Below are 25,909 nucleotides of genomic sequence, written 5' to 3'. Positions count from 1 at the left end.
AGCATTCCCCAAGAGAGGATGGCTTTCACTTCAGCAGTGATAAATTCATGAACTTCTTTGATAGAAAGATCATGATCGGGGAGACACGTGATGAACAGACGTTGACAAACCGAGCTCTTCAAAGTTATCCTATTATTACCTAAATAACGACGTTGAAACAATATTCAAACATCGGCTGATAAATTGTCAAATACTTACCTTCCCAAAGAGCCATGGACCTCCGACCGAGAGGCAAGAAGGACGACCAAAACGTCGTTGTATCCCAAGACAACGATAACGCCACAGCTAGCAAGTTTAGCATTAGCCCTCATATCTCAGACGACAGTTCCAGACTATTGCTCTCGGCAGCCTCTTGCGAGCCTGCCGACATGCTGGCTACTCTCCTCCGGGAAATTCAGGATGGTAACAAAGGTCTTTCTATGAAAATTGACAAGAAATCGGCTGAACTCCATTCTTCCATCAACGACCTGAAATCCTCCATGAATGATCTCCTTCTGAGAACGACTGAGGCCGAGATGCGCATTAGCACAGTTGAGGACACCGTCGCTCGACATGACCAGGTTCTGATAGAACTGCAGAAGGATAATGCCTACCTCAAAAACAAAATAGACCAGATGGAGAAAAAGAGCAGACGCAGTAATATCCGTGTGGTGGGATTGAAAGAGGACAGCGAGGGCCGTGACCCGGTCACTTTCTTCACTCAATGGATCCCGGATGTCCTAGGCATAACCAACTTCACCAAGCCGCTGGAAATCGAACGCGCCCACAGAACATCAGCGCCGAAACCCCGGCCAGAGGAGCCCCCACGTGCCGTTCTGGTCAGGTTCCTCCGTTTCCAAGACAGAGAGAAGATACTGCAACTCGCAAGAGCCAAAGGGGACATCACCTTCGATGGCAAGAGGGTCAGCCTTTTCCCGGATATGAGTGCCGATCTCGCCAGACGTCGCAAGCAGTTCAGACCTGCCACCAATGCACTGAAGGAGAAGAACATCACCGGCTACCTCATCCGCGCGGATGAAAGTTCAGTACAAAGGCCGATGCCATATCTTCAACACACCGGGAGAAGTGTTCACTTTTCTCAAAGAACCGAACCGCGACTGAAAAACGGTCTCTCTGGGGGATAAGATCCAATCTGTTTGTTTTCTCTTATCTGGACTGAACTGCTGATATCGGATCCGTTTACCCCGCTATCCGGTCGCTATAATTGATTTGTACATTTTCAACTAACCGTTTTCCCCGGGGTGAGTTCTATTACATTTACAGGAGACTATATTTTGGTTTAGTCATTATCCACTGGGCGAAGCAATAAGTGGGTTTAGGCCCACCGCTTCCCCCCCTCCATTTATGTTTCTCCTCTCCCGAAAAGAGACTCAAGCAGCCCTTACCGTGGGCAGTAATTATTCAGCCATAAATGTCTATTCACAACGTTTGTTTCCAATTTAGAGAGCTTGCAGGTTTTAGTTTACGCCAAGGTTTAGCTAGTAAGAGTAAGGTGGAAAGCGAGCAGCAACGTATCTCTACAAGTGTATTCATGTTTGATTGTTGGGATTGTTGTTTTAGTCTGACAATCGGGGTGGGTGGGATTTTTTTTTCTTTTTTTTCCATGTTTATTGTTGTTTCCTTCCTAAAGAGACACATAGGTCACTTCTGTGTTCAAACTAAAGTTGAAACATTTCCTGACTATTTACATATGAGAGATTTCCATTCGGTTACATATTTGAAACCCAACCTATGCTTAATCCACTAAAATATGTCACATTCAACGTAAAAGGCCTTAACAGCCCGATTAAAAGGAAAAGAGTCTATACATACCTTAAGAAATGAAAGGCTGACATTGTGTTTCTACAAGAAACACATCTTACAGCCAGCGAACACAAGAAATTGAAGAGGGAATGGGTAGGACAAGTTTTTGCGTCCTCTTTTAACTCCAAAGCAAGAGGAACTGCAATTTTGATAAGTAGACACATCCCCTTCTGCGTCAACAACACCATCTCTGATCCCTCGGGCAGGTTTGTTTTGGTGCAGGGGCATATGTTTTCAGAGTCTTGGACCCTGTTGAATATTTATGCTCCTAACTTCGATGACCATATGTTTATACAGAATGTCTTCCTTCAGGTCGCTCAAGCACCACCAGGATGCTTGAACCCTCCCTTCTTACCAAAGCCGCCAAGCTCACCATGTCATTCATGAAAGATCTTAATTTACTAGACATCTGGAGACAGTTGCACCCATAGGATAGGGACTACTCTTTTTATTCACACCCACACAAGACACACACACGCATAGATAACTTTTTACTATCGACCCAACTGTTTCATAGAGTGTTAGATATCGAGTATCTCCCCAGATTGCTTAGCGACCATTCTCCTCTGGTATTATCAATCTCCATTCCTAACAAGGTAAATGGAGCATATAGATGGAGACTAAATCCTACACTCCTAAAGCAACCTGAATTCTGTGCATTTATCAAAGAGCAGATCAATATTTTTACTTTGACAAACAAACCCTCCGCACCTGACAGTTTCATTCTTTGGGACACATTGAAAGCCTATCTGAGGGGACAGATCATTTCCTATACTAAAGGGTTGAAGAGAAAACACGGTGCGCAACTGAATGTCCTTGAATCTGAAATCTCTGAGCTGGAGAAAACCTACCAAAGAGGCCCGACTAAAGATCTATATAGGCTTTTGGTAAATAAAAAACTGAAATATAATATTCTGAACACATATCAAGCTGAGAGGACCATCACTAAATCAAAACAGCGTTATTACGAGCTTGGAAAGAAAGCTCACAAAGTATTGGCATGGCAACTGAAAGCAGAGGAAAGTAAGAGGACAATTAATGCTATAGAAACTCTTACTAATGAGATATCTTTCGACCCTACCGAAATTAATAATACCTTTAAGAAATACTATGAAGACCTCTTTACTTCCCAATCAAGCGATGATCTATCAGAGATCGACTCCTTTCTCTCCTCTCTCAACCTCCCATGCCTGTCAGAGGAAGACAGAGAGCTCCTGAGTGAAAACTTCTCTCTTCCTGAATTGGTGGAAGCCATTAAATCCTTACCTTCTAATAAATCTCCTGGGGAGGATGGCTTCCCTCCAGAGTTCTATAAAGAATTTAGGGAGCTGTTGGTCCCCTACCTTATGGAGGTACTTCAAAAAGCCGGGGAAGACAACTGCTTTCCAGAGTCTTTCTCTCAAGCAGTGATTACTGTAATCCACAAGAAAGGGAAAAACCTGCTAAAGTGCGCCTCCTATAGACCAATCTCTCTCCTTAACACAGATTGTAAACTGGTCACCAAGATGCTATCTAAGAGACTGGAGTCATGTCTTCCCCTGCTGGTCAACCCAGATCAGACTGGCTTCATAATTAATAGACTGTCCTCCAATAATCTCAGAAGGTTCTTTGATATAATTCACCTTGCTAACAAAAACAAAATACCTAGTGTCGCAGTCTCCCTCGACGCTGAAAAGGCCTTTGATAGGGTTGAATGGCCATACCTCTTTCGCGTCTTGGAAAAGTTTGGTTTAGGTACCGTGTTTGTAAATTTGATAAAATCACTCTACAAATCTCCTAAAGATAGGATTGCTACCAATGGGATTACTTCCTCCTCTTTCCCTCTCTATAGGGGGAACAGACAAGGTTGCCCAATTAGCCCCCACCTCTTTGCCCTCGCCATCGAAACGTTGGCTGAGGCTATTAGATCGTGCCCTGACATACATGGCTTTGAGGTGGGCCCCCATACCCATAAACTATCACTCTTTGCGGACGACCTTGTCTTATTTCTAACAAACCCAGAACACTCCCTCTCTCACTTACAGATCCTACTACAGTGTTATAGTTCTTTCTCTGGATATAAGGTTAACTTCGATAAAAGCGAAATCTTACCGTTGTCTGTCTTTGACCATCATACCATCAAGCACAAGTTTCCTTTTCGATGGTCGCCTCTGGGCTTCACATATTTGGGCATAATGGTGGATGGTAACCTGAACAACCTCTATAAACTCAATCTGGCCGGCTTGTTGCAAAAGGTGGAGGGTGACCTGTGTAGGTGGATGGACTTGCCTCTCACCCTACTGGGTAGAATCAATGTGATTAAAATGAATATCCTGCCCAGATTTCTATATTTGTTTCAATCTCTCCCTATCCCTGTGCCCGCAGCATTCTTTTCCTCTCTCGACAAGCTGACCAGACGGTTTATCTGGCATGGCAAAACCCCCAGGGTTAGCCTGGACAAACTGACCCTAGATTACGGTCAAGGGGGCTTAAACCTCCCCAATTTTAGAATGTACTACTGGGCTGCACAGTCTAGGATCTGGCTCAGAGGTTTGACAATGGTCCCTCTCCCTCATGGTTGAACATTGAAAAGCTTGAGATGAATGATGACACGGGGGCAGAATTGTTTTACAAATGGGACAGAAAATCTATAAAAACCATGACAGACAACCATTTAATCTAACATTCTGTCCTGGCATGGTGCAAACTGCATGAGCTGTTCAGACGAGGGGGATTTCTTTCCCCTAAAACCCCTTTATGGAACAATAGATTGATCCCTATGTTCTTCCAGAATAGTAACTTTAGACCATGGTCTGATAAGGGGATCACTCTTCTGGAACACTGTTATGAGGAGGGAGTTCTTATGTCTTTTGAACAGCTGAAACAGAAATACCACTTGTCTAACAGGGACTTCTTTAGCTACCTACAACTACAAGACTTTATTAGGGTGACTCTCAAGGGACAATGGAACCTACCTAAGATGTCACCTATTGAACAACTCTGCCATGCAGACCAACCACTATTCAAGACCATTTCCCGTGTTTACGATGCTCTAATGTCAGTACTAACACTGCCTGAGCTAGATAAACCCCGACTTAGATGGGAAAAAGATCTGGGTATTGATCTTGATGAGGGCCTATGGAGTGACCTATGCAGGGATGGTGTTACATCCACATTGAACTCCAAATACAGACTGATCCAGTTTAATTTCCTCCATCAGCTCTATATCACCCCATCTAGACTGCACAGGTTCAACCCTGATATCTCCTCCCTATGTTTTAGATGTGGCTCAGATGAAGGAACATTCCTCCATTCCACTTGGCAGTGTTCAAAACTACAGGGTTTCTGGCAGGGGGTATGCGATACCATATCCTCAATCCACGGGGTTGCATTCCCTTTAGACCCGGAGGTCTGTCTACTGGGTAACTTTACTAACACCAATCTTAGGCAAAGTCATACTATAAAGCTAATAGAAATATTGCTAGCGATTGCCAAGAAATGTATTGCCTTGAAATGGAAATCGGATTCCCTCCTGCCAGTTGCAATGTGGCTATCGGAAGTTAATAGTTGTATCGCACTGGAGAAAATCACTTACTGCTTGAGGAATAAGTTAAAGACATTTTACAGAATTTGGCAACCTTTTATTGACTATATGGAGAATCTCCCCTCAAATCACATTGATTGAATCTCTATATAATTCTTACATAATGTTTCACACGTAAAGTATAATATGTAGCTTACAGCAGGTGACCATATGATTCAATGTCTCATTATTATTATTTTTTATTTTACTCTTTATTATGATTTATGTATCATGTATGTTTTTTATGTATTATGTATGCCCGTATATATAATTTTTATTTTTTATTACGCTCGTCTGTTACCGTCACTTTGTCCTTTGTTGTCTAACATATTTTCACTTTTGTTTTGAATGTTCTTAATTGGAAAATGCAAAAATAAAATATATAAAAAAAAAAAAAAGAAAGATCATGATCATTAGAAAGCAAATTAAGGACTCCTCTTTAAATCTGCGTATTTCTCCAAAGCACAGTTGTCCTGAGTCTGCACAACTCTGCCAGGACCTAGGATCAAGGGAGACACTCAAGTTTTTAATACTATATCTCTTGACACATTGATGAAAATAGTCATGGCCTCTAAACCTTCAAGCTGCATACTGGACCCTATTCCAACTAAACTACTGAAAGAGCTGCTTCCTGTGCTTGGCCCTCCTATGTTGAACATAATAAAACGGCTCCCTATGCACCAGATGTGTACCAAAGTCACTAAAAGTGGCAGTAATAAAGCCTCCCTTGAAAAAGCCAAACCTTGAACCAGAAAATCTAAAAAAAATTATCGGCCTATATCGAATCTCCCATTCCTCTCAAAAATGTTTGAAAAAGCTGTTGCATAGCAACTCACGGCCTTCCTGAAGCCTAACAATGTATACGAAACGCTTCAGTCTGGTTTTATATCCCATCATAGCACTGAGACTGCACTCGTGAAGGTGGTAACTGACGTTTTAATGGCGTCAGACCAAGGCTCTGCATCTGTCCTCGTGCTCCTAGACATTCGTGCTGCTTTTGATACCATCGATCACCACATTCTTTTGGAGAGATTGGAAACTCAAATTGGTCTACACGGACAAGTTCTGGCCTGGTTTAGATCTTATCTGTCGGAAAGATATCAGTTTGTCACTGTAGATGGTTTGTCCTCTGACAAATCAACTGTAAATGTCGGTGTTCCTCAAGGTTCCGTTTTAAGACCTCTATTGTTTTCACTATATATTTTACCGCTTGGTGATGTCATTCGGAAACATAATGTTAACTTTCACTGCTATGCGGACGACACACAGCACATTTCGATGAAACATGGTGAAGCCCCAAAGTTGCCCTCCCTGGAAGCCTGTGTTTCAGACATAAGGAAGTTGATGGCGTCATTTTTTTAAACGTTTAAACTCAGACAAAACAGAGATGCTAGGTCTAGGTCTCAAGAAACAGAGATATTCTGTTGGATCTGACAATTAATCTTAATGGTTGTACAGTTTTCTCAAATAAAACTGTAAAGGACCTCGGTGTAACCCTGATCTCTCTTTTGACAAACACACAGTTGAAGTTGAAAGTTTACATACACCTTAACCAAATACATTTAAACTCAGTTTTTCACAATTCCTGACATTTAATCCTAGTAAACATTCCCTATCTTAGGTCAGTTAGGATCACCACTTTATTATAAGAATGTGAAATGTCAGAATCATAGTAGAGAAAATGATTTATTTCAGCTTTTATTTCTTTCATCACATTCCCAGTGGGTCAGAAGTTTACATACACTCAATTAGTATTTGGTAGCATTGCCTTTAAATTGTTTAACTTGGGTCAAACGTTTCGGGTAGCCTTCCACAAGCTTCCCACAATGAGTTGGGTGAATTTTGGCCCATTCCTCCTAACAGAGCTGGTGTACAGTGGGGAACAAAAGTATTTAGTCAGCCACCAATTGTGCAAGTTCTCCCACTTAAAAAGATGAGAGAGGTCTGTAATTTTCATCATAGGTACACTTCAACGATGACAGACAAAATGAGAAAAAAAATCCAGAAAATCACATTGTAGGATTTTTAATGAATTTATTTGCAAATTATGGTGGAAAATAAGTATTTGGTCAATAACAAAAGTCTATCTCAATACTTTGTTATATACCCTTTGTTGGCAATGACACAGGTCAAACGTTTTCTGTAAGTCTTTACAAGGTTTTCACACACTGTTGCTGGTATTTTGGCCCATTCCGCCATGCAGATCTCCTCTAGAGCAGTGATGTTTTGGGGCTGTCGCTGGGCAACACTGACTTTCAACTCCCTCCAAAGATTTTCTATGGGGTTGAGATCTGGAGACTGGCTAGGCCACTCCAGGACCTTGAAATGCTTCTTACGAAGCCACTCCTTTGTTGCCCGGGCGGTGTGTTTGGGATCATTGTCATGCTGAAAGACCCAGCCATGTTTCATCTTCAATGCCCTTGCTGATGGAAGGAGGTTTTCACTCAAAATCTCACGATACATGGCCCCATTCATTCTTTCCTTTACACGGATCAGTCGTCCTGGTCCCTTTGCAGAAAAACAGCCACAAAGCATGATGTTTCCACCCCCATGTTTCACAGTAGGTATGGTGTTCTTTGGATGCAACTCAGCATTCTTTGTCCTCCAAACACGACGAGTTGAGTTTTTACCAAAAAGTTATATTTTGGTTTCATCTGACCATATGACATTCTCCCAATCCTCTTCTGGATCATCCAAATGCTCTCTAGCAAACTTCAGACGGGCCTGGACATGTACTGGCTTAAGCAGGGGGACACGTCTGGCACTGCAGGATTTGAGTCCCTGGCGGCGTAGTGTGTTACTGATGGTAGGCTTTGTTGCTTTGGTCCCAGCTCTCTGCAGGTCATTCACTAGGTCCCCCCGTGTGGTTCTGGGATTTTTGCTCACCGTTCTTGTGATAATTTTGACCCCACGGGGTGAGATCTTGCGTGGAGCCCCAGATCGAGGGAGATTATCAGTGGTCTTGTATGTCTTCCATTTCCTAATAATTGCACCCACAGTTGATTTCTTCAAACCAAGCTGCTTACCTATTGCAGATTCAGTCTTCCCAGCCTGGTGCAGGTCTACAATTTTGTTTCTGGTGTCCTTTGACAGCTCTTTGGTCTTGGCCATAGTGGAGTTTGGAGTGTGACTGTTTGAGGTTGTGGACAGGTGTCTTTTATACTGATAACAAGTTCAAACAGGTACCATTAATACAGGTAACGAGTGGAGGACAGAGGACCCTCTTAAAGAAGAAGTTACAGGTCTGTGAGAGCCAGAAATGTTGCTTGTTTGTAGGTGACCAAATACTTATTTTCCACCATAATTTGCAAATAAATTCATAAAAAATCCTAAAATGTGATTTTCTGGATTTTTTTTCTCATTTTGTCTGTCATAGCTGACGTGTACCTATGATGAAAATTACAGGCCTCTCTCATCTTTTTAAGTGGGAGAATTTGCACAATTGGTGGCTGACTAAATACTTTTTTCCCCCACTGTAACTGAGTCAGGTTTGTAGGCCTCCTTGCTCGCACACGCTTTTTCAGTTGTGCCCACACATTTTCTATAAGATTGAGGTCAGGGCTTTGTGATGGGCACTCCAATACCTTTACTTTATTGTCCTTAAGCCATTTTGCCACAACTTTGGAAGTTTAATTGGGGTCATTGTCCATTTGGAAGACCCATTTGTGACCAAGCTTTAACTTCCTGACTGATGTCTTGAGATGTTGCTTCAATATATCCACATAATTTTACTCCATCATGATGCCATCTATTTTGTGAATTGCACCAGTCCCTCCTGCAGCAAAGCACCCCCACAACATGATGCTGGCACCCCCGTGCTTCACGTTTGGCATGGTGTTCTTCGGCTTGCAAGCTTCCGCTTTTTTCCTCCAAACATAACGATGGTCATTATGGCCAAACAGTTCTATTTTTGTTTCATCAGACCAGAGGGCATTTCTCCAAAAAGTACGATCTTTGTCCCCATGTGCAGTTGCAAACCATAGTCTGTCTTTTTTATGGCGGTTTTGGAGCAGTGGCTTCTTCCTTGCTGAGCGGCCTTTCAGGTTATGTCGATATAGGCCTCGTTTTACTGTGGATATAGATACTTTTGTACCTGTTTCCTCCAGCATCTTCACAAGGTCCTTTGCTGTCATCTCTAGGAGACAGAACGTGTCTCCTTCCTGAGTGGTATGTCAGCTGCGTGGTCGCATGGTGTTTATATTTGCGTACTATTGTTTGTACAGATGAACGTGGTACCATCAGGCGTTTGGAAATTGCTCCCAAGGATGAACCAGACTTATAGAGGTCTACAATTTATTTTCTGAGGTCTTGGCTGATTTCTTTTGATTTTCCCATGATGTCAAGCAAAGAGGCACTGAGTTTGAAAGTAGGCCTTGAAATACATCCACAGGTGCACCTCCAATTGACTAAAATTATGTCAGTTAGCCTATCAGAAGCTTCTAAAGCCATGACATCATTTTCTGGAATTTTCCAAGCTGTTTAAAGGCACAGTCAACTTAGTGTATGTGAAGTTCTGACCCACTGGAATTGTGATACAGTGAGTTATAAGTGAAATAATCTTTCTTTAACCTCTTTGGCGCAGGCGTTCCGCTAGCAACCCACCTCGACAACATCTGGTGAAATTGCAGTGTGTCAAGTTCACAATACATTAATACTCATAATAAACATTCATAAAAAATACAAGTGTTATACATCGGCTTAAAGATTAACTTGTTGTTTATACAGACATTTTGTCAGATTTCAAAAAGGCTTTACGGCGAAAGCATACCATGCGATTATCTGAGGACAGCGCCCCACTTACAAAAGCATAACAAGCATTTTCCAACCAAGCACAGGAATCACGAAAGTCAGAAATAGCAATAAGATAAATCACTTACCTTTGAACATGGAATGGAGTAGAATGGAACAGCACCTCACCATAGTGATTGGGTTCCCTCTTCTCTATATAATCTGTGTGTGTGTGTGTGTGTGTGTGTGTGTGTGTGTGTGTGTGTGTGTGTGTGTGTGTGTGTGTGTGTGTATATATTAGATTTTTTATTTATTTATTTTATATAAACATGGAATGGAGTAGAATGGAACAGCACCTCACCATAGTGATTGGGTTCCCTCTTCTCTATATAATATATAATACATATCTGTTTATTTTACGTGTTGATACAGGGCTCAGACGTGAAAGTATTCTTACTGAATTTCTGTCTTTCACAGTGCTACCGACTCTGACTGGGAGCCCCCGGTGCCAAGGTGCCCATCCCCCACTGAAGCTGGTTCATCCAGCCAGACCCCTGCTGTCTCCGGCTCCACACCTACCCCCGCCCGGCCATCAAGAGGTGTGAAGTCAGTGACAAAGAAGCGGAGGAGGGGAAGTGTGAAACCTGCTGAAAAAGAGCCAGAGGGGTGTTGGCACACTGTGCTCAAAGATGATGTGGTGCCACATCCACCAACATTTCGACCAAAAAGGCAGCCAGGCCCTCAGCTAGACATGACTGCAAAGTACAGCCCCCCTGAACTTTTTCCGCTGTTTTTCACCTCGTCAGTTGTTGATTCCCTGGTCTCTAACACTAATAAGTATGGTGCTAAGAAGTGGGCAGGCGAGAAAGAGGCATGGAAGCCCATTTCCATGCCAGACCTTTCTTGTTACCTTTCAATTGTCATTTACATGGGTCTTGTGAAGCTAAAAACCATGAAGGACTACTGGAAAACTGCACCCTTCTATCAACTGCCTTTCCCCACCACTGTCATATCTTCCAAAAGGCTTCTGACTATCTCACGGGCGCTTCATATTAGTGACCCAGAAGTTGATGAGGACAATGAGAAGAAGAGAGGCACAGCAAGGTTTGATAGGCTCTGTAAAATCCAACCTCTTTACCACAACGTGGTTGAGGCCTGCAAGACCTATTTTCAGCCTGCCCAGAACCTCTCCATAGATGAGAGGATGGTAGCCTCAAAGGCCAGAATTGGCCTCAAACATTACTTGCGTAACAAACCTACTAAATGAGGTTACAAACTGTTTGTTTTGGCTGATTCTGCGTGTGCATACACGTGCATTTCTTTTGTTTATGAGGGGAAGAGCCGTTTTGCAACCGGTAAGGGACTTAGCTATGATTCTGTTATGGAGTTATTGGATTTTCAATTGCTGGGGAAGGGCTACAAACTGTTTGTGGACAACTTCTACACAAGCCCTACCCTGTTTACAGACCGGAGGAAGCTGGATATGTGGGCTTGTGGCACCATTCGTACCAACAGAGTGGGCTTTCCAAAAACCAAGGTGAACGACATGCCTAAGCGGGCTGATCGGGGTACCATGTGATGGTTTCGTGGAGATGGCCTGCTCTTTGTGAAGTGGATGGATACCAGAGAGGTGGTCATGTGCACCACTATCCACAAGTCCTTCAGTGGCGATCACGTCGTCAGGCGTGTGAAGGACGCTACTGGGGCATGGACCACCAAAAATGTCCCCATTCCTGCTGCTGTGAAGGATTACAACAAGAGCATGGGAGGTGTGGACCTGTCAGACGCGCTGATAGGTTACTACAATGTTCTCCACAAGACAATGAAATGGTACAAGACATTGTTCTATCATTTCATTGACATTGCTGTGGTGAATTCATTCATCCTCCAGAAGGAAATGGCTAAAAGCTGTGGACAGCCCCCCATCTCACAGCTAGCCTTCAGAGAGCTGCTCATCCAGGAGCTTGCTAGCTACAGCAAGTCTACTCCATCACCTTCTGTCCCCTCTACCTCTGTCCCTTCTGCTCCTTCAACCAGTGGTGTTCACCTGCCCAAATTCATCTCTGCAGGCATGAATGTGCCTCAGGGCAAAAAGGGCACAGTAGGGAGGTGTCGTTGTGCTCTTTGCCACAGGAAATCCCCCGGCACCTGCACCACTTGTTCGGTGACCCAGAAAGAGACTGCTATGGGCTATGGCATCAGCAGCACAATATTGTGTAGAGGACTGAGGGTCTTCACAATATTGTGAATTGAAAGTGTGTAAATAGTTACCCTTGTTATTTTGTATCAATTTTTCAAAAAAAATAAATGTATAATGTTTTGGGGGGGTGTGTTAGAATAACATTTTAGTATTTTGTATATAGTTATTTGCATCAAAATGTATCACTGTACAAATTCGGCCACTTTTGGGCAACTTTTGGGCAACTTGTGTGGGACACCTGGGTGACTTCATGCTCAGTCATGTAGCTCACTCATTCCTGAAGTTATCTGTCTGAAACTTTGCTCAACTTCTGTTGCCCTCTTATGTTCTTCATTGAAATTATCCCCAGCATCCTATCTGAATGTTTGGCTGTTCTTGTTCATTTGAAAGATGATACAACAACAATAAAAAACAGAAAACGTATGTTTTTTCCTTGTATTTTCTTCTACCAGATCTATTGTGTTATATTCTCCTACATTCAATTCACATTCACATTTCCACAAACTTCAGCGTGTTTCCTTTCAAATGATACCAAGAATATGCATATCCTTGCTTCTGGGCCTGAGCTACAGGCAGTTAGATTAGGGTATGTCTTCAGGCGGAAATTGAGAAGAAGGGGGGCAAGCCCAAACAGGTTAAACAATTGTTGGAAAAATTACTTGTGTCATGCACTAAGTAGATGTCCTAACCGACTTGCAAAACTACAGTTTGTTAACAAGAAATTTGTGGAGTGGTTGAAAAAGGAGTTTTAATGACTCCAACCTAAGTGAATGTAAACTTCCAACTTCAACTGTATGTCGGGATATGAGATTTTGGCCGTTTCGCCCAGCCCTACTCTGACGTGATCTTCCTGTCCAGGTTGACACCCCCCTCGGGTTCATGCCGTGGGGGAGATCTTCGTGGGCTATACTTTTCCTTGTCTCAGGGTAGTAAGTTGGTGGTTGAAGATATCCCTCTAGTGGTGTGTGGTTGTGCTTTGGCAAAGTGGGTGGTTATATCCTGCCTGGTTGGCCCTGTCAGGGGGTATAGTCGGACAGGGCCAAAGTGTCTCCCGACCCCTCGTCTCAGCCTCCAGTAATTATGCCGCACTAGTTTGTGTCGGGGGGCTAGGTTCAGTTTGTTATATGTGGAGTATTTCTCCTGTCTTATCCGGTGTCCTGTGTGAATTTAAGTATGCTCATTCTGATTGTCTTTCTCTCCTTCTCTTTTTCTTCTCTCAGAGGACCTGAGCCCTAGGACCATGCCTCAGGACTACCTGGACTGATGACTCCTTGCTGTCCCCAGTCCACCTGGTTGTGCTTCTGCTCCAGTTTCAACTGTTCTGCCTTCGGCTATGGAACCCTGACCTGTACACCGGACGTGTTACCTTGTCCCTGCTGTCTCGAACTCTGAATGATCGACCATGAAAAGCCAACTGACATTTAGTCCTGAGGCGCTGACCTGTTGCACCCTCTACAACCACTGTGGTTATTATTATTTGACCTGGTCATCTATGAAAGTTTGAACATCTTGGCCATGTACTGTTATAATCTCCACCCGGCACAGCCAGAAGAGTACTGACCACCCCTCGGAGCCTGGTTCCCCTCTAGGTTTCTTTGTAGGTTCCTGCCTTTATTGGGAGTTTTTCCTAGCCACCGTGCTTCTACATCTGAATTGCTTGCTGTTCAGGGTTTTAGGCTGGGTTTCTGTTCAGCACTTTGTGACATCGGCTGATGTAAAAAGGGCTTTATAAATACATTTGATTGATTGATTTTTATTTAAAATAATAGGTTTCTGGTTTTACTTAGAGTTTTGTATATAGTACCTAAATGATGTGTGTTGAAAAAGACTGGCTTTTGAAAATAAAAATCCAAGGTAATATGCTGCTAAATTTGAACAAATATTTCTAAGTAACAACCAACAACTTAAAAATAGGATATTCAAATTATCATTATTATGTTGGACTGACATGCTAGATCTAGTTCTGAACGTCAATTGTGCTTGGAAAAGTTCAACGGACGTCGTCTTGATCTTTGTCCTCTGGAATGGCCATGTGGCAGGTAAGGACCAAATTATAACTTGGAATGTAGTTTGGATCTCTCTACACATATTTTCAATGAAATGTAAAAAATATTAGTGGAAAACATTAAATAATATTCTTCAAGTATGAAAAGCCTTTAGCTCGCTATGTTGCCAGAGTACGTTATATATTTGCACGTTGATAAGCTAGCTAGTTAACAGCTGTGGTGTCTGTATAGTCAGCTAGTGGAGGGCATGCTACTAGCTAGTAAGTTAGCAGTGCGTTTACTCACCTCAGCGCTGTTTCTAACGTTTGTTATTTTTGTGTAAGGTTTATATTAGCCGAAATAGCTATGTAACATATTAGCTACCAAGCTTACCAAAAAATGCATCATCAGCAAACATTACAGTAGAACTGAACACATGGTGCCCCTACAATTGAATGTTTACCTGCTAGGCAAGCTAGCAAGGCAGAGACAGGAACGAACAATACGTAGCTAGCTAGCTAACTACACCTAGCTATCTAGCTACACCTGTCCTTGCAGAAACCTTCTTGTTGTACACGTATTGACAACATGTTCAAGGCAGCACTGCAAACGTTGACCTTGTGTAGTAGTTATCTAGTCAATAATCTAACAGCCAAACTAGCTAAATTAAATAACTGGGCTGGCTAGTAAGATGGAAGAGCTGCTTGTTATCTAAGTCAGCTAGGATTGCAATGTATCCGTTTAGCTAACTAGCTAAAGCTGAAGTCATTCAAGTTTTATTTTCCTGACATTGTCATAGATTTTAATTCAACTCCTCTTCTTTAGGTATAGGTATTCATACATTCCTGAATACTGGACAGACCATATTTTCCAGAATACATTGACAAGGTATGTAAATGTATTCAAATGTCTGCGTATTTTCATTGTAGCTCACATTAGGGCTTGTAGGGCCCTATGATTTCCGCAATGCGGAAAACTCAGACAGAATCCTATGGAATTCAGAAATTTCAACAGAATACACGGTACCCCTCGGACAGGATACACAGGATATTTTTATTACAGTAACCCAACATTAGTGTGAATAATAGGTATTACATATATACTGTATTTTTAAATCAACCAAATGGATTGAACATGTTAGGCAACAAAAAGTTTACACGGAATTCCGGAAAATAAAACCACATTTGGGAAAAAATAACAAGGATTTCATAGGGCCCTATTAGTGTTTTACACAATGCGTTGTCGCCCAGGCAGGTATTGACAATGTGTTCCTTATTTTAGAATGAGAACATATGGGATGTGTAAGTAATAATATGTTTTGAGCTTTTGTAGTGCTTATGTATACACAAAAAATTATTGATTTCATCTTAGTTCCGTGGGGATCAGGCGGCACATGCAATGTAAGATCTGCAGTTTTGCTGCGTTCAAACAAACAGAACTTTTGAAAAACTATAGACTGAGACATGGACAATCAACCACTGCCCTGCCTCCACCCAGATTGCATCTGTTCCTTCAAAACATGGGGTCCCCTTAAAGTACATTTGTCAAGGCAACATGCAACTGACAAGTCAGTAAGGCCAGGAGAGGTCTTTCCTTTTAAATGTGAAATTTGCAGAGCTTGCAGTTTCTCAACAGACAAGTTTTTTTTGAACACCTTGGAAACACAAAACGGTCCTCTGCGTCGTTGAGAAGTGCGGATTTAGAACAAATATATATGGTACCTTTACATCTAATAGGAGTCGAAAACACAATCCTCATACTCTGGGCAACTTTAGAACTGGAGTCATACAAAAACATATTGAACATTCAAATACATAAGTCCATGAAGAGGAGGAAACTTTAGAAGAACCAGAATTGCAAAATGACATTGACCAAAAAAAAGGTCACCTTTTGCTCAAATTGGAAAGTATTTACAACGTGTCAAACGAGTGTATCAATGAGGTAGTAGAGGAGCTGCAGTACATATCGTGCTCTGTGTCAGGGAACATGGCTGTGTCATTGACAATGACATGATCTCAGATTTGGTTCAAGATGTCTGTGAGACAAATCCCATGAGCACAGTTTTAGAGCCGGATGGACCCCTCGCCACACCGTACAAGCGGAAGGAGTTTAAGAAAAACTTTGTGGTGGAGCCGGTAGAATATATGCAAAGAAAGGAAGAAGCTTTCAGTATGCTCCTATTCCACAGTCACTATTACAAGTATTGAGCAACAAGGACATTCAGGAGAAAGCTTTTAAAAAAATAGTTTCTCGATACGAGTCTTTTTATGATGACACACATTTCACTGAAATGTTTATCTTTACTTCACTATGTTGTTGACTTTGAAGTGTGCAATCCCCTGTGGGAATATCCCACAAAAAGCACAAAATCACAGGAGTCTATTGGGTGTTAGCAAAGGTCCCATTACAGTTTAGGTATACACCCAAGTCTATTTACTTAGCTGTTCTCTTCAAGGCTGTTGATGTTAAAACATAGATATGGAAAGGTGCTAGAACCACTTTTAAAAGATCTTGCACAATTGGAGGAGGAAGGACTTTTTATTCCTGTGCTGGGAAAGATACTGAAGGGCACTGTTTTATGGCAGAATATAAACAGTGTAGTTATTCACTCCGGTAATATGGCAGAATATAAACAGTGTAGTTATTTACTCCGCAAGGCAATCAAACAAGCTAAACATCAGTATAGAGATAAAGTGGAGTTGCAATTCAACGGCTCAGACACGAGACGTATGTGGCAGAGACTAAAGACCATCACGGACTACAAAAGGAAAACCAACAACGTCGCCGAGACCGACGTCTTGCTTCCGGACAGGCTAAACACATTCTTCGCATGCTTTGAGGATAACACAGTGCCACCGATGTGGCCCGCTACCATGTGTGACAATAGCGCTAGTACAAACTTGGACCCAGGCGCAGAGAGAAACAGCAGGAACCAGAGGACTGAACACCACATGCTTGAGTCTGGAGATGTGGAAGGTGGGATGAACCCTCATGACCGGGGAAGACGAAGTTGATAGGCCACTGGATTGATGCGCCATAGGACCTTGAATGGCCAGGGAGCCAACTTCCTAGATTCCATGCGTAGAGGCAGATCCCTAGTAGATAACCAGACCATCTGGCCTGGATGCAGGAGGGGACTCGGCGGTGATGACGGTTGGCCTGTCATTGAACCCAAGCTGAGGACCTCAGGAGCGCTGACCAAGCCCTCTTCCAGGTCCGGCGACAACGAGAGTTGAGGCGTTGAGGGGAAGGAACCGTCACTTAAATTTCCTGATCTGGAAACGGGGAGGGGGGGGGCTGGTAACTGTACAACACCTGAAATGGTGACAGGCCAGTGAAGGAACACTGGAGAGTGTTGTGTGCATACTCCACCCAGGGAAGGTGCTGACTCCAAGTGGCGGGGTTGACGGACACACAGCACCTTAAGGCGGTCTCCAGATCCTGGTTCACCCGCTCAGTTTGACAGTTGGACTGAGGGTGATAACCCGAGGACAGACTGACTGATGACCCCAGAAGAGTAAAGAATGACCTCCAAAATCTGGAGGCAAACTGGGGACCCCGGTTGGAGACTATATCCAGAGGAAGTCCGTGAAGGCAGAAAACATGCTGAATGACTAGCTGAGCAGTCTCATGGGCAGATCGAAGCTTAGGCAGCGAAATGAAATGTGCCACCTTGGAAAAGCAGTCCACAATGACCAGGATGATCGTGTGTCCCTCTGAAGATGGAAGGCCCGTGATGAAATCCATAGAGAGACGGGACCATGGTTGAGAAGGTGTTGGCAGCGGATGAAGAAGCCCCAGAGGCTGCTGACGAGGAGTCTTGTTCCGGGCGCATGTCGGACAGGCAGCCACAGAGTGTCCGCCTCTGCCGAGGGCCACTATTACTTCAACCTCAAAAAACTCTAGCATTTGCTGCCCTCCCGGATGAAAGGTGAGACGCGACGAGTGAGCCCACTGAAGTGGACCGTGCCCCAAGAGGAACAAAAAGTCTGTTAGATGGACAGCTGTCTGGAACTGCCTCCCTCACTACAGTCTCTATACCCCAGGACACCGGCGCGAGGATGAGCGACCTGGGGATGATCCAATTTATGGAAAACCGTAGCTTCCTGGAGTCTCTCAAAAGCTGATGACATAAGAGGAAGGGGGTAACTGTTCTTGATGGTAATGTTATTTTAAACTCTGGTAATCGATACAGAGGCATAATCCCCATCCTTCTTCCCAACAAAGAAAAAACCCGCTCCTGCAGGTGAAGTGGATGGCCGAATAAATCAGCCACCAGCGCCTACTCAATATAACTGTTCATGGCTGCAGTCTCTGGACCTGAGAGAGAATACAGCCCTCCTCTCGGAGGAGTGGTGCCGGACAGGAGGTCGATGGCACAATTGTAGGGCCTGTGAGGAGGTAGTTTGTTGGCTATTTATTTTGCTGAAGACCTGACCCAAATCCCAGTAATCCCGAGGTATGCGGGAAAGATCAGGCTTGTTATTCCCACCCAGAGGAACAGGAAGATCGGAAGTCTCCAGACGAGCAGGGCCGGAAAGCTGTGGAGAGAGTTGCTGGTAGGTGAACTGGCATGAAGGATTCCATCCCAAAACTCTTCCCGAAGGCCAGTCAATTTGAGGATTATGGGTGGAAAGCCACAGATGTCCAAGAACCAGGGGAAGCTCAGGAGAGTCCACCAGATGTAACTGGATAAGCTCCACATGGTCATCCAGAACTTGTAGCTGGATAGGCATGGTGAGTTGCTTCAACTTCCCAGACCCTAGGAGTAGACCATCCAGCGCAGTGACCGACAATGGCATGTCCAGTTTAGTGAGTGGCAGCCTCTGTTGGCGAGCTAATGTGCGATCCAGAAAACAGCCGGTAGCTCCAGAGTCTATGAAAGTCGGAATGTCCAACTGTCCCTTGTCCAACCGCAGGTTGGCCGGAAGCAAGGTGCGTACCATATCGGACGCAGGAGATTGTATCTGACTCTCCAGAGCGGAAAGTCTGGTGCCTCCCAATTGCATCGGCTCCTCTAAAGGATATGAAGGAGAACCATAGCTGAATTGAGAACCCTGACGGGGTGCAGGACAAGCAGGCCCAGCACATGGCAGTGGAACAAATGAAGAGTCGACTCCCTCAGCGGGGCCCGAAACACTGGAACCAACTCGGGACCCCTCATGACGACATTTCCGAAGCCGGTTGTCAATCCGGATAGCCAGAACGATAAGCTCCTCCAGAGTGTCAGGGTTATCCCGGGAAGCCAGTTCATTCTTGAGAACCTCGCTGAGTCCATTCAGAAAGATTGAGTGAAGTGCCGATATATTCCAAACACTCTCAGCGGCGAGCGTCCGAAGGTCAATGGCGAGCGTCCGAAGGTCAATGGCGTAATCATCTATGCTCCGGCTGCCCTGCCAAAGCGCAATGAGTCTTTGAGCAGCATTCCTACCACTGATAGGATGATCAAAAACCCTCATCTCCTGGGTGAAGCTTTGCCAATTGAAACAAATGTCTGATTGCTACTCACAGATGGCAGTAGCCCAGGCCAGAGCTCATCCTGAGAGCAAGGAGATGACATATGCCACTCTGGAACGCTTGGTGGGAAACGTTGATGCCTGCAGCTCGAAGACCAGTGAATATTGGAGCAGGAACCCACGACACCTCCCAGGATGCCCCTCATAGAACTCCAGTGCTGAGAGATGAGGATCCCGAGGGGAGGAAGTCCTGGGAGGTGAACAAGAGTTCCTAAATCCTCCGACAAAGTCTTCAGCCGCGCCTCATGGCGACCAATCACTGTTCCATGGTGAGTGAGAGCTTGGAGTGTCCCTCGGACGATGTAGAAATCTCTGTTGGGTCCATTTTTGTGGGCTCAGGTCTACTGTGACAATAGTGCTAGTACGAACTTGGACCCAGGCTCAGAGAAACACAGCAGGCAGAGGTAAGGGTAAATCCAGAATATTTACTTAAGGTCTTCATAGCAAAACAACAAAGCAAGGGCACACGAGATCACTGAACAAAACATGAGACCTGAGCAACTGGCCCAGTCCACAGAGGAACCTAAATAGTCATCCAGCAGGTAATCCCAATTAGCCCAATCAGGGTCACCTGGATACTAGAGGAAACTGAAGGGTGCTCTCCAGTGGCAACCATAGGTAGTACACTCCAGGAAGAAACCCTGACCTGTGACACCATGGACTGTGGACTCTCCTTTTCCGTGGCCGATGTGAGTAAAACATTTAAACGTGTTAACCCTCGCAAGGTTGCTGGCCCAGACGGCATCCCTAGCCACGTCCTCAGAGCATGCGCAGACCAGCTGGCTGGTGTGTTTACATATTCAATCTCTCCCTATCCCAATCTGCTGTCCCTACATGCTTGAAGATGGCCACCATTGTTCCTGTACCCAAGAAGGCAAAGGTGGAGAGAGGAGGAGGTTTTTCAGCGCCTCCACCAGCCCCACTACAACAGGTCCCACTGTCCACCCCTCTTTCACCTGGTCCCAGCGGGATTCGACTCGCGCTCCCGAAGGAGTATGATGGGACGGCTGCCAGATGCCAGGGATTTCTACTACAGCTGGAGCTCTACCTGGTGACCGTCTACCCGGCTCCTTCGGGGCGAGAGTGTGTCCGCCCTCATCTCCTGCCTCTCAGGCAAAGCCCTGGAGTGGGCCAACGCTGTATGGAGTGAGGGAGACGTGGCGTTGGACCATTACGCAGAGTTCACCCGCCGCTTTCAGGCAGTGTTCGACCACCCGCCTGAGGGTCGAGCGGCGGGTGAATGTCTGTTCCACCTGAGGCAAGGGACGAGGAGCGCGCAGGATTTCGCCTTGGACTTCCGGACCCTGGCCGCCAGCACAGGATGGAACGACAGGGCCCTGATCGATCACTACAGGTGCAGTCTGCGCAAGGACGTCTGTCGGGAGTTGGCCTGTCGAGACACCACCCTCACATTGGAACAGCTGGTGGACCTGTCCATCCGGCTGGACAACCTGCTGACTGCCCGCGGACGTCCGGATCGGTACCTGTCAGTTCCATCCCCCAGCACCTCCGCTCCGACACCCATGGAGCTGGGAGGTGCTGCACTTAGGGCGACCGGAGGAGGGGCCATTCCCTGCACCATCTGTGGCCGCAGAGGGCACACTGCTGGTCGGTGCTGGGGGGGTTCCTCAGGGAGTCGAGGCAGCAGGCAGGGCACTATCGTGTCACCCCAGGTGAGTTGGCACCAGGCTCACCCAGAGCCCCCTGTTGCTCACATGTATGTGTTTATTTCATTTCCTGAGTTTTCCCTGCATTCCCAGCATAAGGCGCAGGTGGGAATTTTATTGACCATTCATTTGCTCATAGTTTAGGGATTCCCCTTGTTCCTGTGGATATGCCCTTCCCTGTGCACGCCCTAGATAGTCGACCATTAGGGTCAGGGCTGATTAGGGAGGCCACCGCGCCACTTGACATGGTTACGCAGTAGGGTCATAAGGAGAGAATCAGTCTCTTCCTTATTGATTCTCCTGCATTTCCCATGGTGCTGGGCTTACCCTAGTTGGCCTGTCATGACCCCACTATTTTGTGGCAACAGAGGGCTCTCAAGGGGTGGTCACGAGAGTGCTCAAGGAGGTGTGTGGGGGTTTCCATCTGTGCGACTACGGTGGAAAGTCCAGACCATGTTTCCACCGTGCGCATCCCCTCAGAATATGCCGATTTGGCTCTCGCCTTCTGTAAGAAGAGGGCGACTAAATTACCACCTCATCGACGGGTGGACTGTGCGATAAATCTCCTGGTAGACGCAGCACTTCCCAGGAGTCACGTGTATCCTCTGTCACAGGAGGAGACGGTGGCTATGGAAACATATGTCTCCAAATCCCTGGGGCAGGGATACTTTCGGCCCTCCACTTCACCTGCCTCCTCAAGTTTCTTTTTTGTGAAGAAGAAGGATGGGGGTCTGCGCCCGTGTATTGACTATCCACGTATCAATCAGACCACTGTGAGGTACAGCTTCCGCTGCCTCTCATCGCCAGTGTGATCGAGTCAATGCACGGGGCGCGCTTCTTCACAAAATTGGATCTCAGGAGCGCGTACAACCTGGTGCTTATCCGGGAGGGAGACGAGTGGCAGATGGCATTTAGTACTACCTCAGGGCACTATGAGTACCTCGTCATACCGTACGGGTTGATGAATGCTCCATCAGTCTTCCAGGCCTTTGTTGACGAGATTTTCCGGGACCTGCACGGGCAGGGTGTAGTGGTGTATATCGACGACATTCTGATATACTTCGCTACACGCGCCGAGCATGTGTCCCTGGTGCGCAGGGTGCTTGGTCGACAGTTGGAGCATGACCTGTATGTCAAGGCTGAAAAATGTCTGTTCTTCCAACAGTCCGTCTCCTTCCTAGGGAACCGCATTTCCACGTCAGGGGTGGAGATGGAGAGTGACCGCATTTCAGCCGTGCGTAATTGGCCGACTCCCACCACGGTAAAGGAGGTGCAGCGGTTTTGTAGGGTTTGCCAACTACTACCGGAGGTTTATCCGGGGTTTTGGTCAGGTAGCAGCTCCCATTACCTCACTGCTGAAGGGGGGACCGGTGCGGCTACAGTGGTCGGCTGAGGCGGACAGGGCTTTTGGTCACCTGAAGGCTCTGTTTACCTCAGCTCCCGTGCTGGCTCATCAGGATCCCTCTTTGACGTTCATAGTGGAGGTGGATGCGTCCGCGGCTGGGATAGGAGCCGTGCTCTCTCAGCGCTTGGGCACGCCACCAAAGCTCCGCCCCTGTGCTTTCTTTTTGAAGAAGCTCAGCCCGGTGGAGCGAAACTATGATGTGGGGGACCGGGAGCTGTTTGCTGTTGTCAAGGTTCTGAAGGCGTGGAGACATTGGCTTGAGGGGGCTAAACACCCTTTTCTCATCTGGACTGACCACCGCAATCTGGAGTACATCCGGGCTGCGAGGAGACTGATCCTTCGCCAGGCAAGGTGGGCTATGTTCTTTACCTGTTTTGTTTTCACTCTATCCTACAGACCAGGTTCCCAGAACGCTAAGGTGGCACCAGTGGTGTGGGAGCTGGACGCGGACATAGAGCGGGCGTTACGTACCAAGCCCACTCCCCCCCAGTGTCCAGCTGGGCACCTGTACGTTCCGTCTGCTGTCTGGAACGTACTATTGGGCCCATACGTCACCCTCCTCTGGTCATCCTGGCATTGGTCGGACGGTGCGTTGTCTTAGTGGGAAGTACTGGTGGCCCACCTTGGCCAAGGACGTGAGGGTTTATGTTTCCTCCTGCTCAGTGTGCGCCCAGTGCAAGGCTTCCAGGCACCTGCCCAGAGGGAAATTACAACCCCTACCCGTTCCACAATGGCCTTGGTCGCACCTGTCTGTGGACTTCCTGACAGATCTTCCTCCCTCACAGGGCAACGCCACGATCCTGGTTGTTGTGGATCGGTTTTCTAAGTCCTGCAGTCTCTTCCCTTTGCCCAGTCTCCCTACAGCCCTACAGACTGCGGAGGCCCTGTTCACACACGTCTTCCGGCACTACGGGGTGCCTGAGGACATAGTTTCTGATCGGGGTCCCCAGTTCACGTCCAGGGTCTGGAGATTAAGCGCTCGGAGGTTCAAGCGCTCGGAGGAGACCTGGGACGCCGTCCATGTGCACCTACACTGGGCCGTGATGCGGCAAAAAGAGAGCGCCGACCGCCACCGCACCGGGTCTGGCTCTCGACCCGAAACCTGCCCCTCCGCCTGCCCTGCCGGAAGCTGGGTCCGTGGTTTGTGGGGCCATTTAAAGTCCTGAGGAGACTGAAAGAGGTATGCTACCGGTTACAACTTCCCCCAGATTATCGCATTAATCCCTCGTTCCATGTGTCTCTCCTCAGGCCGGTGGTGGCTGGTCCACTCCAGGAAGCTGAGGTGCGGGAGGGTCCTCCGCCCCCTCTGGACATCGAGGGGGCCCTGGCGTATGCTGTTCAAGCCATCCTGGACTCGAGGCGTTGGGCGAGGGGCCTTCAGTACCTCGTGGAGTGGGAGGGGTACGGTCCTGAGGAGAGATGCTGGGTACCGGTGGAGGACGTCCTGGACCCTTAGTTGCTGCGGGATTTCCACCGTCTCCATCCGGATTGCCCTGCGCCTCGTCCTCCGGGTCGTCCCCGAGGTCGGTGTCGGCGTGCTGCTGGAGCCACGTGTCAAGGGGGAATACTGTCACGACTTCCGCCGAAGTCGGTCCCTCTCCTTGTTCGGGCGGCGTTCGGCGGTCGACGTCACCAGCTTTCTAGCCACCGCCGATCCACTTTTAATTTTCCATTTGTTCTGTCTTTGTCTTATCACACCTGGCTTCACTCAGTCAATTTACTTGTTTATTCTTTAACCCTCTGTTCCCCATGTTGTATTTGTGAGTGATTGTTTATTGTTACGTGGATATTTGTCAGGCGCTGCACTTTTGTTTTAGACCGTGATTTTGGCACTAGTATGTGTTAGTTGCTGTCATATGTTAACCGGTATTAAAGTGCGCCTGTTCATTATACTCCGCTCTCCTGCACTTGACTCCGCCTCCCATATACACGCCTTACAGAATTAAAGGAATTTTTGAGATCCAGTTAGTTGTTTGCACATAATATATTTGAGTTTGTCATACACTAAAAGCGAAGTATATTATACTTAAAAGATGATGCAAATAGTTACTTACATTTTTTTTATGTAAAAGGGGCACCATATTTTTTACAGTGCAGGAAGCTGTCTTGTTTCCCATAATGTCACGAATAGCACTATTACCTCCACACTCCTGGAAAACCCCCATTCCTCTGGACTGCAGTAGTTACTGGTCTAGTTGCCCTGGTCATGCTACTGATCTGATTCTTGGCAGACCAAACAACTGAAAAACCGGTTGGCCACAAAAATGTTAATTGTAATTAATTTTAGCCTACCTACCTGGAACACAACCAGGGAATTTTCCTACAAGCCTGCCCATGTTTCGTTACAGGCAGGTATAAATTGAAAAATCTCAGGAGGAAAAGTTTCAGAGAGGAATTGATGCCTGTCTCACCTCGAATTCGATCGTTTTAGAGTTTATGCCACAACACTGAAGGCTATTGAGCACATTTTAACTTAACATTTTTAATTCAACTAAATATTCATGTTTCTTTTGTTACCAAGGAATTCAAAATGATTTTACTCAAAGCAAAATAACCTATAAGCACTTACATTTCGATCTAATAGGCCACAAATGTTTGAATTATTAAGATAAATGACATTTCCATATATGAAAATGAACTGCATTTATTTTACAATTATGGAGATGGTGCTTCAAGATGATGAAACCAAAATTGCTCTCCAGACTAAACCAATGAAGGTACGAATTGAGATTACAGCTGAAATAATATTAGAAAATGTGCTAAAAGCAAGCGACATATGTTAAACCCGTTTCTCCTCTATGTTCATCCCATAGTGGGAAACAAGAGCAAGCAGGTGTCCGTTGTCTATACCTGTGCGTAACGTGAAGGATGGCTCAAGTCTCAATGATATGCTGCACCACCAGGCAGTTAAGGTGTGTTTACAGTTTATGATGCTTTGTGTGTGACGTGGTACCGTACCGCAACTTATTTGCTTGGCTCTTTTGCTCAAATTATGAAGCCGCGCCTCAATTTGAGTGTTTTCTATTTCAGTAAAGATTGAACA

The 25,909-nt window shown here is 45.8% G+C and overlaps 1 pseudogene; it reads left to right on the top strand.

Annotated features, from left to right (window-relative positions):
- The first annotated feature begins 212 nt into the window (after positions 1–212).
- LOC115163878 (nitric oxide synthase, inducible-like) overlaps positions 213–25,909 on the top strand; it is a 43,045-nt pseudogene continuing 17,348 nt past the window's right edge.

Source organism: Salmo trutta, chromosome 26 (assembly GCF_901001165.1).
Source record: "Salmo trutta chromosome 26, fSalTru1.1, whole genome shotgun sequence".
NCBI classification, from domain to species: Eukaryota; Metazoa; Chordata; class Actinopteri; order Salmoniformes; family Salmonidae; genus Salmo; species Salmo trutta.
Note: the sequence above shows the minus strand (reverse complement) of the source record. Positions and strands in the feature narration are given on the sequence as shown.